General features: G+C 47.8%; 1 pseudogene; it reads left to right on the top strand.

Annotated features, from left to right (window-relative positions):
* Positions 1-3,460: 3,460 nt before the first annotated feature.
* LOC127033301 (zinc finger protein RFP-like) lies at positions 3,461-14,720 on the top strand (annotated as a pseudogene).
* Positions 14,721-14,908: the final 188 nt, after the last annotated feature.

The following is a 14,908-nucleotide window of genomic DNA, read 5'->3' as shown; positions in this document are numbered from 1 at the left end:
AGGTCCCAGGCTGACAGTCACGCCTGCAATTGACGGGTGATCAAGCAAACCCAGAGGCGGCGTGACACAGCGAGACCTAGGAACTTTAAATCCAAACTAAACTCCTATAAAAAGGGAAGGGTGAGATGAGAGATTTTGGGTAACGTTCTGCTACCAACGTCAAGGAGCATCGGTGCGCGCCCGACAGAGACCCGGCTCCTCCTCGTGCTCAGCTTTCCTGGCCAGTTAGCTGCCACGAGCTCCGATCTCAAGCTGCGAACTCAAACTGCAATCAGGACTGGTAACTATCAAGCAGCTGCAGAACATTTTGGTGTGTGTGTGTGTGTGAGTGTATGTGTATAAGCATTAGGGTATTTGCTAATAGTTACGAATTAATAATAAATGTGGCATCTTTGTCTTAACCCCTAAAACGATCCTGTGTAAGTTTGTGGGACAACATAATGAGATGCCCAGCCCGCCTTACGGTGGCGGAGAGTCACAGTTCCCCATAGAGACCCCTATACTCTCTCCCTCCGCAGAATGGATGTGCAGAAGGTACCTAATTAAAAGCACTAAACTTGGAAATAAAAAATGTCAGTCACGGGTTTTTTGATCTGCCCTGAAGTTTGTCTGACATTTATTTGCAAAAACTCATAGTAAGGGTGAGTCAGCTGTTTGCTGAATACAACATTAAATATTATGGACTACATGATGCAGCTCTTCTCTCTTTTACATTTTCTTAATCAGTATTTCTAAGCTCATTTTATATTTTAAATATACTCTTAAGCCTTCATAAAGTAATCACTCCAGAGGACTACATATTTTAACTCACTGAAACAGACATTATTTTAAATTAATCAGTCACAGAGGTTTAGTGTGTTCATAACTATGTTCATTGCTTTTAGAAAAAAGGGAACACTAATTTACTGTGTGTAATCTCCATAACAATGCACATGTTTATGAAATTTCACCAACTTTAAAAAATTTGTTTCCAAAGATTTTAGGCATAACAAAGGATTTTATATCTTACTAAGGTACTGATTTTGCTTAAAACTAGTTCATCAGATAGCCAAAAGTAAAGAAAGGGAAACTCTTTGTCCAGCTATCTGGAAGCAAAGGGCAGTTGCTTCCTTCAGTGAGGGGATGAGGGGGGTGAAGGGAGAAATAGATGGACAGAAAGAACAGAAAGCCTTTGGAAGAAAGTTTTTTTACTATAATAATTAAAATGCGTATTTTAACTGAGGGTGGTCTTCTGAAGAATTTATTTTAAAAATCATATGTCTGAAGATCCAAGCATTGAAGGCTTAAGATGATTGTGCATCTAGAAATCTATGCAAGGAGTTTTTAGAGATGTGATTTTATAATCTTCACCAACTCACTAATGAAATATTTTTAAAGCAAATTTTAAACTAAGGTCCTGTAGACTGACATGTTCTGAGTAAATATTACAGTCATGCACAACTGCTTTTGTCACTACATTCAGAAACCTATACTATATACCAGGGGGTTGGCAAATGCCTGTTAATTGGCTTCATTATCCCTTGAATGGCTCTTTAACAGTTTCAGTGTTGTGCTAATAGGTCTGGCAGGCTGGAGACTTTTTGTCTTCTAACTACTAGATCCCCTTCCCAGGAAGAAGCAGAGCCTGCAGGAAGGGTCAGAACAGGGATAGGAAAACCAGTTGGGTGGACACTAAGACCCAGCGGTGCCATACATTTTCAGGTGCCCTACACAGCTGCCTATGCTTAAGGACTGCCCTGGGCGCCCTCAACCACTTACTGCCCTAGGCCACTGCCCAGTTTACCTAGAGGTTGCACTGCCCCTGTTCTGATCTCCGATCCACTCTGCCACAATAGAGTCCTGGCTGCAGTACCCAGCCACACGAAACAGCAGCAGAATGAAGGTGTGTGACTGATGGCTCCAGATCTCCAGTCATGCCTTCTCCAGCAAAACAAGGAGCAGTGCCAGCCTTCCCCTGTAAGAAATTAATTTCAGCTCACACCATCCAGCTGCAAGAAGGTAGGAATTCCCAAGTCCACTGCATTAAAGAGTCTTCAAAATTGTATCCAACTATATGACAGCCCCTGTGACCAGCCACATCCTCACACCTTCTATGGGTCATCTTAATTATCACTTCCAAAGTTTTTTTCTCCTGCTGACGATAGCTCATCTCAATTGATTAGACTCTTCCTGTTGGTATGCATACTTCCACCTTTTCATGTTCTCTGTATGTATAAATAGCTCCTGTCTGTGTGTTCCATTCTATGCATCCAAAGAAGTGAGCTATAGCTCACAAAAGCGCATGCTGAAATAAATTTGTTAGTCTCTAAGGTGCCACAAGTACTCCTGTTCTTTATCCCTGGCAAACTCTCCTTTCTCACCACAGCTGGATTTCCATTTTTGGTCCCAGGTGGCTGATCCCCAGACTCTCCCAGGACCACTCTGTCTGTCCCCAGATCCCCTCCTGCAGCCAGACTGGACAAGTGGCCCGAGAGCCTTGGAGACAGGAGATCTCTGGTTAGCCCATCCCCTGTACAGCGCAGGAGCCCCAGCGCCAGCGCCCCTCACACCCGCTGCCATCTGCAGAGAGCTAGGAGTCCCAGAGAGCTGGGGAGACTGTGCAGGGAAACAGAAGCAGGAGCCACCAGGCTAAGAACCAGGGTGATGGCTGCTCTCTTGGCCAGCGCACCCAGCACTGAACCAGGGACCCCTAGAGCTAAAAGCACAGGCTGCCCCAGCTTATGCTAAATAGTCAACCCTTTGTAACTGTACCAGCTCCATACACACCCCAGTGGGTTACACAAGCACCAGAGAGACATGGGTCTTAAGGAGCCTGAAGGCCAGGTAGGGAATGGGCAGTAGGAGTCAGCAGCTGTGATTCTCACCCTCCTTCCCAGGCTGCTCCACCATATCCTCATGTCAGGCAGTGGAAACCCCCAGTCGTTTGTTACCCCTTTTTGAGCCAAGTGACTAGTCCAAAGTTTGGGGCCTGGCACCAGAACCGGCGCTAGAGTTTTTCGCACTCTAGGCGCACGGCCATTTCGCCGCCCTGCGCGCAGCTCCCGCAGCCATTTCTGCAGAGGGTCCATTGGTCCGCGGCTCCGGTGGAGCTGCCGCAGCCGTGCCTGCGGGAGGTCCACCGGAGCCGCGTGGGACCAGCGGACCATCCGCAGGCACGACTGCGCCAGCTCCACCGGAGCCGCCTGCTGCCCCCCCCCGGCAAAATGCCACCCCCTGATAATCCTGGCACCCTAAGCGATTGCCTAGTTCGCCTCAATGGAAGCGCCGGCCCTGCCTGGCACATGTTTTGGAGGAGCTGGTGACAATTTAGACTCATCAAACTTCATTCAAAGGCTCTTTACAGTCCACAGAGAAGAAATCACATGAGACCACACCCATAGAGGAAACGCCTAATGGTACAAAGTTTAATCAGCCCATTTCTGAGAACAAGAAAGTGAAACTAAACTCCTCTCTTGTCTCTTTCCTGCACTAGACGCCATGGCTGCTGCGAATCCAGCAAAAACTCTCCAGGATGAACTGACCTGTCCCATCTGTCTGGAGTATTTTAAAGATCCGGTGTCTCTAGACTGTGATCACAATTTCTGCCAAGCCTGCATCACCCAGTTCTGGGAGGGATTGGCTACCGACGTCCCCTGCCCTCAGTGCAGAGTGACTTTTCCCCAAAGGAACCTCCGGCTGAACAGGCAGCTCAGGAATGTTGTGGAAGCAGTCAGAGAACTCAGGTTGTCCTCAGGGAGGGAACCAGAAACAGAGGGACTGTGTGAGAAACACAAGGAGCCTCTAAAACTGTTCTGCAAAGAGGACGAAATCCCCATCTGCCTGGTGTGTGACAGATCCAAGGAGCACAGAGATCACATCGTCATTCCTGCAGAGGAAGCTGCCAAAGAATTCAAGGTAGGAAAATAACCTATTGTTATTTTTATAACCAGAGCCTTGGGGAACTCACCTTCCCCCAGCATTAGAGTTTCTGTTAGGCCCAGACAGCCACTCAGTGAGCTCCACTGGAGAGGAACGAAGGATTTCAGACCTAAGTAGGTTTCCCAGCAACTGAGAATCCTCCCAAGGCTCATGCAGGGGAAGTGTGGCCCTCCATAAACGTCCTAAGGCTGACACGTTGGAGTGAGGGGGAGTGATGAACCCGCACTCCATCCTCCTGCTCCCCATACACAGAGTCCTGAGCACTGAAGGACCCCACCCTTCCCTGTCTGCCCTGCCCCACTTCCACCACCTCCCAAAGCTATAAACACCCACCATGTCCGTGCTCCCCTTCTTCTTAGGGCTGAGGGAGCAGTAGGATGTAGCTGGGGCTGTCCTGTTGGCCCTCATCCTCTTCAACCTTTTCCTGCAGAGCTCCTCACACAGACAGAAAGGGAGTCCCACCCTCATGAAACTTTGGGGGGGGCACAGGAATGAAGCCCCCATCCTGCAACCATAGGCGTCGACTCCGTGGGTGTTCCAGGACTGGAGCACCCATGGGCAAAAATTGGTGAGTGCTCTGCACCCACCTCAGCTCACCTCCACTCCGCCTCCACCTCCTCTCCTGAGCGTGTCGTGGCTCCACTTCCCTCCCCTCCTTCCCAGTGCTTCTTGCTGTGAAACAGCTGATTTGTGGTGGCAAACACTGGGAGGAGGGGGAACACGATGCACTCAAGGAAGACAGAATCCACACAAGCTTTTCTGTGGCCAGTAGCATCCCTGCTCTCCCAGCAGTGACTCCCAGGTCTTCTAGTCTAGAGTTCAGCCTTATCACCCTGAAGAAAATCCAAGGCCTTCTCCCTATGGCCTTCCATAGGCCTCTGTTTTACCTACTCCAGGCCTGGTTGGATTACATGACACCTCCCTCTCCTCTGATCACTGCTCCTTCATTGTCCTCACCTGGGGAGGAGAACTGGTTTATCACAGGTGGGGCTGAGACCCCTCTCTCTTTATAGGGCCAGACACCCTGTGACTGGCATTGTTCCTCTTCGACGACTCCTGAGGCCACAGGGAGAGAGTGCTAGGCCTGCCGATTTCAATTTGGAGATTTTGGCCATAGATTTCAGTGTGGAAACCATATGCCCATAAAGATTTCCATCTTGACATTAATAATGACAATAATAATTTGTAATCAATAGAATGTACTGATTTCTATGGCAGTGGCATCTCTGGGCCCCAGTGAGAGATTAGGGCCCTGTTGTGCCAGGCACTGTACAGAGATAGAATCAGAGGCGTAGCGAGCGCCCTCCATACCCTCCGACCGGAGGGGGCCCCGCAAGAAGGGGGGCCCCTAAAAGTGGGAAAAAAATGTAAGGTATAACTAGGTAAGTGACATTTATTGACGCTATTTCACAAACCATGTCAGTTTTATTAACAAAACCGTGAAGTCATTATGATAAATCATAATGCTATTGGCTACATCAGTTGTCTGTCGATCACTTTTGAATTTTAGTTGGACCGTGTATTTGTGTTCATAATGGCAGTCGGCGGATAAATGTTATTAATTTAGTTGTTTAGTTTTTTATCGTTTCTGCATTGTAAGAGGCCCCAGACATATGTTCGGAGGGGGCCACATTCTTTGTTGCTACGGCCCTGGATAGAATCATAGAATGTCAGGGTTGGAAGGGACCTCAGGGGCTCATCTAGTCCAACCCCCTGCTCAAAGCAGGACCTAATCCACTAGCCGTCCTGCTGTCCGCTCCGCTCTCCCGCGCCTCTCCGCTAGCCATCCTGCTAGCCACTCACTAACATGTCTTCAGCCTCCCCCGCTTAACACAGCTCTCAGTGATCTCAGCTCTTAGTAACTTCAGCACTCAGTGAGTTTAGCTGGTAGCAAGGGAGCCTCAGTGCTGGTGCACCACTAGCCCAAAGTAGGTCTAATGCTTAGACCCAGGTATCAGTGATTTCAGCTCTGCAGCATGTAACAAGACTCAAAATGGAGTCAAAATTAGCTCTGTTATTACACAATGGAGAGAGGAGGGGTCAAAGTAGTGTTAAGTGCCCTCAAAAGGGACCCACACTACCAGGTACACATATGTCCCGAGTCCCAAGTCAGACAAAGAGCCCACAGTCACAGTCTAAGGAAGACAATCTGCAGCAGGTAGATAAAGAAAGAACCGGGGCTGGGAGCAGGGGACAGTTAAAGAAGGTTGTGTTTGCATACACTGGCAATCGCGATAGGTCATCCAGATTTCAAAGCTGTCCATTTTCTGTGGTGCAGACTTAGATGCCTGTACTTTTCTATGGGGAATGTTTTAGGCGAGGGAGTGGTAGCAGACAGGAGGGGGATTCCATGGCCTAGTCTCCCTCCCTCCTGTGGGCTTCAGCAGAAACGTCAGAATCAGGGTTAGGGAGTTGAGACCCCCTCGGGTGCTATATCCCAAATGGTGGCTTGTGACCCACCAGTGAGTCATGGGAAGTTGTAGATGGGTTGTGGGCTTGGTGTGGAGGGACAGCCCTGTGGGGACAGGAGTGGCAGCTCCTGTCCCGCAGGGCTGAGTCCAGCTCTCCACAGAGGGAGCATGTGGAAAAATTCCAGCATGAACCTACCTGTCCCATCTCTCAGGAGTATTTCAGAGAACCTGTCACTCTGGAGAGTGGGAACATTTTCTGCCAAACCTGCATCACCCAGAACTGGGAGTAACCAGATATAGCCATCTCCTGACTGAACAGTAATTAAAAAAGGCCATTAGAGAGAAAGATGCCTTGATAAAGGTGGCAGGCCCTGCAGGGAGATGATGTTTCCCACTGGGATTCTGAACTCCTGTGCTGCTCCACGAGGGGTTAAACTCAGATGCTGCTGGCCTGCATTAGAGGAGATCAGTGTCCTAAACACCATGTGGATTCCAAGCACCTTGAGTCCTCACACAAAAGGGCTCCAGACAGCGCAGGTCCATGCCAAATACCATGGGGATTAGATTGGATTGTAGCAAAACTAACCCTTGGGCGGTGGTGTCCATGTCAGGGTGAGGAACCAGCTGAAGTGGTTCCATTAATCCTCACACTGCTCTCCCACAGTGCAGCATTTTGAAATCTCTGGAACTCGCTGCTTCTGGAAGCTAAGCTGGGGAACAGGTACCCAGGCAGCCCTGCCTCTGTAAGGGCCCAGGACAGAACTAGGGCAAACCCCGACTGCTCTTGACAACAATGAAAACATCTAATGTGGATTGCCCTAGTGCCCAAGTCAATTCTATCAAACTAGTCCAGTGCCCAGGGTTCAGGGCTGAAATTCAGAGGAGATCAGTCTCCTCTGAGAATCTCAGGAGGTTTCTGGGATTTGTATCATTTTCTTTGTGAAAGAAAAATCCAAGGATGTGACGCCAGTGTCATGTTGGTATAAATCAATGGGGGGAAAAGGTCAAACAATTTCAAGGAGTCTGAAAATGAAACACTCCCAGCGTCCATTAATATGACTTCACTTCCTTGGTATTGCTGATATCGTAAAGCTACTGGGTTCTCCACTCATCAGTAGAGTGTTTGTTTGTGTTGGAAAAGCTCCCACCAACACTCTGACTCCTAACAATAACAATAACACCACTCAACTCAGTTTCTGTTTCTTCAGGAAAAGATTCAAGCCCATTTGAAGATGCTGAGGGAAGAGAGAGAAAAGCTCCTGGGATTTAAAGTGAGAGAAGAGAAGAGAAGCCAGGAATATCTGGTAGGTGCCTGTCATTATTAATCTGCATTTGTAACGAGCCGGATGAAGGTGCATTCTGAATCAGAGCAATAACGAGAGGCAGGGCAATCTACCGGCCCGATTATGTTTTATCTCAATGAGTTAGGGCTGATAAAGCAGAAATCCATTAAGTGGGGAATAATCACAAGTAAATCAAAATTAGTTGTTTTAGCAGGAATTACTACTTAGGCCTACACCATAAACCAGTGGGTTTCAACCTTTTTGCATTTGATAATTTTGAATTTGGGTACAGAGGCGACTCTGGAAATCTATTATCTGTACCGATCACAGGTTGAAACCCACTGCCATGAACTACTGTAACTGTTATTATTATCTATTGTATATTAACTCCTGTTAGCTTAATTAAACTTTCTTCATAGGAAACAATGTACATGAATGAAATAACAGAATTTTGAATTAGAAAATCCATTGCACTAAAATAAACCCTCACTGTTACACATTCAGGCATCAGTTTCACAGTTTTCATTGTCTGTTAGCTCAGAGTTTGGGGGATGTTCAGTTATCTCTTGAGGAATCCTCTTGTGCAATCTTTGTTTACTATTTTGAGTTTCAGCTTAAATAGAGACATTTGTGTCTGGCTTTGAAGTCTTAGTTTCTTGACCGAACAATCTCCCTCTGCTCATTTCTGGCTTGCAGTCCCATTGTACTCTGACAATCTCTCCATTCCTGTCATTCACCTTTTATGCCTGAGGGTGTTGTCCAGATGTGTTGTTTTACAGTCCTTAGTATTTTCTTATTTTCACCTCCCGCTGCTTTGGATCTCATCTCCAAGGCCATCGATAACACACTATCCAGACCATGTCAGACATGGGAACGTCCCATTACGAGATTCTGGGGCCAAATGGAAAGATGTGAGATAAGTCTCTCTCTAGTAACCACAGGATATTGTTCAGAGTCAGATGACTTAGAATTTGGAAAAAAATTCTCCCTCCTACACACTCAGCGCTCTATGAAAGGACTCCAGGCTCCATCCATGTCCCTGACCAGCCCTTTTCCTATTTTCCTTCACAGAGAAATATACAAACCAAGAGGGAGAAGATTGTGTCTGAATTTCAGCAACTGCGGCAGTTCCTGGAGGAAAAAGAGCAACTCCTGCTGGTCCAGCTGGAGAAGCTGGACAAGGAGATTGTGAAGATACAGAATGAAAATGTCAGTAAACTATCTGAGGAAATTTCCCGTCTCAATAACGTGATCAGTGAGATGGAGCAGAAATGTGAGAAGCCAGTGACTGAATTGTTGCAGGTGAGACTGAGTTAGAAATACTCCAGACCCCAACACATGGACAAGACTGCTCCTAAAACATGGGCACAGGAGTCCAGCAGTCAGAGACCACCATGTAACTCAATGTGTATTGCAGAGATGTGAATGACTGCTATTTTTGAAAAGTTACAGACACTGTGATGTAAAAAGTGGAAAAGCCTCATTAGCTCAGCAAATACATGGCCCTGGGGCCTCTTTTCCCCAGAGTTCCTACACCCCTTCTTTTGGAATGCCAAGTGTGTCAGGTGGGACTGAAACGCTCTCTATTTCTCTCCTCTAGGACATCAGAAGCACCTTCAGCAGGTACGTGGCTCTCTCTTACTCCCCCTCCCCCTTTGCAATGCTGGAAAAGGGCTTGGTGGTGATGTTACCACTGCCTCTCCCCAGGGCTCTACAGCCAAATGTGTGGGGAAAGTCATATTTTGGATACAAATCTCTCTGATCAACTTCATCCAGTGGTTCTCATCCTTTTATAGAAGACTCTGGAATTCTCCATTCAGTGGGAAGGACTGACCTCAAGTATTTCCTAGAGATGTCACATCCCTGGGGGACTGGCCGCCCAAGGATAGTGAGGATGGAATATGGGCCTGTCACTGATGGGGCACTGGTCACCATTCAGCCCAGGGCAGCAGTGGTCAAGAGTCTTCCCCACCTGAGGGCTGTTTGAAGACTTGTGTGGAATGAGCTGGGAAGGGGGAGTTCCTAGAAGACAGATTTCTACACTTCCTGTCCCTCAGAGCATGAAGGCCATGGTGTGAATTGGCCGTAGAGACGCAATTCCCTTTTTGTCCCCGGAGCTAGACTCTCCAGACCAGAGCTGAAGAATAATAATAGGACCTTTGTGGGGGGCAGGAAGGGTTCACTGCCACGGCCTTGCTTTCAGGAAGAAGAAGAGAAATTCTAATTCCAGACCTGTTAGAACAGCGAGTCACTAGCAAGAATTTATAATGAGTCAATAAATGAAATATAACCATGTGGAATTATTTCTCTCTAGGTCTGTGAAGGGGAAGTTCCAGCAGCCAGAGGAGATTTCTCCTAAGTTAGAATTAAGACTCAGTGATTTCTCCCAGAAAACTGTTGCTCTAGTGGAGACTCTCAGGAAGTTCAAAGGTACTGAGAAGGGATCTAGGAGGGGAAATTGGGATGAGCCGCTGAGACTGTGGGAATAGAATGGGTCTGGCCAATTGGTTGATAATTAGATGATGGATCTATTTAATTGTTGGGTGAGAATGCCACATACTTGGGGTCCAAGACACTCCAGCTGATTAATCCAAACCTTTATTTGTACCACAAGCATGCCTTGCCATTGCAATTACTATTAAAGTAAGAAATTACAGACATACCTTATAGAAGTACTGGCCAGTTACCTTCTTCTGGGGCGTAGGTGGGTCACAGAAAATTCCCTGTGAAGTTCAGATTCCTCTTTACAGATCCAAATCATATATTTTAGTTTTTTCCATCATCTTCGACTGTTACAAATATTAAGTATCTTATATAACTCATACAATAAACATGCATGAACTTTTTAATTGGCAGGGCTTTTGCTGTACAAGCTATTTTCATGTTTTTGATCTCTTGTTTGATTGGTTTATTGCCAATGATTATGTATAGGTAACTTTGACCCTGTTCTCTGCATAGGGGGTTTTGGACTTTGCTAACTGGGAGGGATTGCAACTGCTTTGGAGGATAGGGTTATAATTCAAAATGATCTGGACAAATTGGAGAAATGGTCTGAGGTAAACAGGATGAAGTTTAACAAAGACAAATGCAAAGTGCTCCACTTAGGAAGGAACAATCAGTTTCACACATATAGAATGGGAAGAGACTGTCTAGGAAGGAGTACAACAGAAAGGGATCTAGGGGTTATAGTGGACCACAAGCTAAATATGAGTCAACAGTGCGATGCTGTTGCAAAAAAAGCAAACGTGATTCTCGGATGCATTAACAGGTGCGTTGTGAGCAAGACACGAGAAGTCATTCTTCCATTCTACTCTGCGCTGGTTAGGCCTCAACTGGAGTATTGTGTCCAGTTCTGGGCACCGCATTTCAAGAAAGATGTGGAGAAATTGGAGAGGGTCCAGAGAGGAGCAACAAGAATGATTAAAGGTCTTGAGAACATGACCTATGAAGGAAGGCTGAAAGAATTGGGTTTGTTTAGTCTGGAAAAGACAAAACTGAGAAGGGACATGATAGCAGTTTTCAGATATCTAAAAAGGCATCATAACGAGGAGGGAGAAATCTTGTTCATCTTAGTCTCTAAGGACAGAACAAGAAGCAATGGGCTTAAACTGCAGCAAGAGAGGTTTAGGTTGGACATTAGGAAAAAGTTCCTAACTATCAGGGTGGTTAAACACTGGAATAAATTGCCTAGGGAGGTTGTGGGATTTCCATCTCTGGAGATATTTAAGAGTAGGTTAGATAAATGTCTATCAGGGATGGTCTAGACAGTATTTGGTCCTGCCATGAGGGCAGGGGACTGGACTCGATGACCTCTTGAGGTCCCTTCCAGTCCTCGAATCTATGAATCTATGAAATGGTTCCTGGGCAGTACATTTTGGGTGTCTGGGTAGAGGTTTATAAGAAATGACCCTTGTACCAATTCTCAATACTTAACTTAATAACTAGTGGAAAGCAGACAAATGGAGCAGATGAGCAGATCCCAGGCATTAGGATGTTTCACATGAATTCATGACTTACTGAAGGTTACAACATTTAGTTCCAATTTCCCCAAAATGGCCTAATCTGAGGCACCTGGATTTCTCTCTTCCCAACTAGAGAGCTGCAGGGCAGGTGCTTCCGAACCATGTAGCCTCCAGAGCTGCAGGTAGAGTCAGTGGAGCTGCAGATGCCCAACCCCTCTGAGAACCAGGCCCCTGGTGCCTAAAAGTCCTCACCCAAAATTTACACCCTAAATTAAAGGTCATTTGTTAAAGCTGGACACAGCCCATCACTGTGCTCTGGTCCCGTATGGCAGCTAGTCTGGGCCAAATGTCCCTCCAGCACAAGGGCCTCTTGTGCCTCCTCCACAGCAGCTGCAGGGACAAGGCATGTTCCTGAGAGGGCTGGGATTGGGGTGGGGGTGGTGAGGGCAGGTGGAGAGGGAGGGGGTGGACAAGGGATAGAGGGACGTGGGCAATGTAAAGGAATGTAAAGCTGGGCCTCTGACACTCTGCACGTGGGGCAAGACACACAGGGGCCATTGTCATCAGACATTAGGAATGGCAATATACAAAAAACCTGTAGGAGAGCACTTCAACCTCCCTGGCCACACTATTGCAGACCTTAAGGTGGCCATCCTGCAGCAAAAAAACTTCAGGACCAGACTTCAAAGAGAAATTGCTGAGCTTCAGTTCATCTGCAAATTTGACACCATCAGCTCAGGATTGAACAAAGACTGTGAATGGCTTGCCAACTACAGAACCAGTTTCTCCTCTCTTGGTTTTCACACCTCAACTGCTAGAACAGGGCCTCATCCTCCCTGATTGAACTGACCTCGTTATCTCTAGCTTGCTTGCTAGCATATATATACCTGCCCCTGGAAATTTCCACCACATGCATCTGAAGAAATGGGTATTCACCCACGAAAGCTCATGCTCCAAAACGTCTGTTAGTCTATAAGGTGCCACAGGATTCTTTGCTGCTTTTACAGATCCAGACTAACACGGCTACCCCTCTGATACTTGTCATAGGGATGTAACTCTGGCTGGCTTCAGAACTTCCTCAGCCTGTGCCAAGGTTTGCACCAGCCCCTGCAGCCACTGAACAGCAGAGTCACCCCTCAATTTCCACATTTATAAAATGGTTTTACTATTATTTATATTTCTGCCTATGGAGGACAAGGCCCCATCGTGCTGCTTTCCGTAAAGACGATGAGTAAACAAACCCAACAGCTCACAGTTAGAGCCAGGATTTCACAAACTCTCAACATCCCGTTAGTGTCAAAGGGACCGAAGTCGGAAAAGTTACTTTTATGCCAAAGTCTTTGCAGGCTGTGGGTCTAGGTTATGACAAAAGGCAGCAAATGAATGAGACAAACCAACTGCGGTGTGAAGGGAGGGAGGGGATAAGGAGGGGAAAAGTAAATCTCACTTGCAGATTGTCCTGGAATGGTTGTCAGGCTGCAAAGACATTGGTTCCATTACTGGGAGATGCCTGAATCTGAATGAGAGAGGAAAAAGACAGTTTCAGACCTTTTTATATTAAATTTCTTGGCGGCTTCTCTGTCATAATTAAAAGACAGTTCTAGGAGTTGAGAGTGGGAATGATGTTATAAATGTGAAAGCCTGAAATCTTGTCTCCTTTCTCCTTCCCCCCTCCAGACACTCTGCCATCTGCACTGGAGACAAAAGGAGGAGGATCCCTAGGAACATTCAGACAGGGTGAGATTGCAGCTGGAGATTATCTTTAAATGATCAGAAAATGTCTTCAAGAGATTGTAGCTATAGTTACCAACCAAACTGTACTGACCATGACACACAGAGCCCTAACAACAACACACTGAAGAGTGAGGAGCTCCCACACTGAAGTCACACAAACACTCCTGACACCAACCTTAGTGCTGAGTTCATGCCCAGGAACTGCACTGACACCTCTGCTCAGTTTCAGGTGCCCAGGGCAGAGGCAGCTCCCTGGGGTCCAGCCCTGTCCCAGCCAGGACAGGGCTGCTGGGGAGTGTGAGAAATTGTCCCAGCCTCCCCCAGGGCTGAACTCTGCCCCTAACGCTCTGATTCGCTCTTTCTCCAGCGAATGTGACTCTGGATCCAGACACGGCTCATCCTGAACTCGTCCTGTCTGAGGATCGGAAAAGTGTGATGCGGGGAGACACACGGCAGCGACTGCCCAACAACCCTGAGAGATTTGACACTGATCTCTGTGTGCTGGGCTGTGAGGGATTCACCTCGGGGAGACATTGCTGGGAGGTGGAGGTGGGGGCCGGGCAATACTGGTCTGTGGGCGTGACCAGAGAGTCTGTGGGGAGGAAGGGACGGATCAGCCATAGGCCTGAGGGGGGGATCTGGGCTGTGGGGCGGTGCTGGGGGGGTCAGTTCTGGGCTCTGACCTCCCCTGTGACCCCCCTGCCCCTGAGCCGGGTCCCCAGCAGGATCCGGGTTTGTCTGGACTGTGACCGGGGGGCAGGTGACATTTATCGATGCTGGTGACGAGGCCCCGATCTTCACTTTCCCGCCGGGCTCCGTCCCTGGGGAGAGAATCCGACCCTGGTTCTGGGTGGGGGACACCCCCCTCCAACTGTGTCCCTGAGACACAGCAGAGGGGGGAACCGGAAATCAGCCTCTCTAGCCTCATGGTCCCAAGTCTCTATGACCCCAGAGGACTCCCATCTACCCAGCCCCTGGCCCCTCATCTCTATGGCTGCTGGAAGCTCCTCCCTGTCCCTCTCTGCAGCCCCAGGGAGTGAGGGGGAGGGGAAAAGAACCCCTGGGGCTGCAGGAGGCGCAGAGGGGCCCTGAGGGGCAGAGATGGGGGCTGGGCAGGGGGTAGCACTCACAGCCAGGCTGGGCACAGGCAGGGGTGGGGGTGGCAGGGACACAGCACGAATCAATCAGGGGTTGGGGAGAAGCAGCAGCAGGGAGCAGTTTGTACAGATCTGTGTCCTTAGATCTCACTGGGATCTCCCAGCCTGAGCTCCTGCCGCAGGGGCTCAAGTCACCTTCCCCTATAGATGCAGGGTTGGCACCACTGTATTTGTCACACCCATGGGGCATGGACAGGGAGAGTTAAAAAATCACAAGATAAACCAGGCTACATTATATAACGTTTTTTTTGGAAACCTCATGTTTTGGGGAGTCAATTTCAGTTCTGCGTCATGATTTTTAGCTTCTGGGGTTAGCAACACTGTGAGAGTCGGGGGCTGGCTGGGCAGAGCCAGAAGGAACAGAGAAAACACAAGGAAAAGATAAAGTAAAACAAAAGAAAGAGAGAGTCCTGGAGAAAGGGTGAAAATTAAATATAAAACCA

Source organism: Gopherus flavomarginatus, chromosome 12, assembly GCF_025201925.1.
Source record: "Gopherus flavomarginatus isolate rGopFla2 chromosome 12, rGopFla2.mat.asm, whole genome shotgun sequence".
NCBI classification, from domain to species: domain Eukaryota; kingdom Metazoa; phylum Chordata; order Testudines; family Testudinidae; genus Gopherus; species Gopherus flavomarginatus.
Note: the sequence above shows the minus strand (reverse complement) of the source record. Positions and strands in the feature narration are given on the sequence as shown.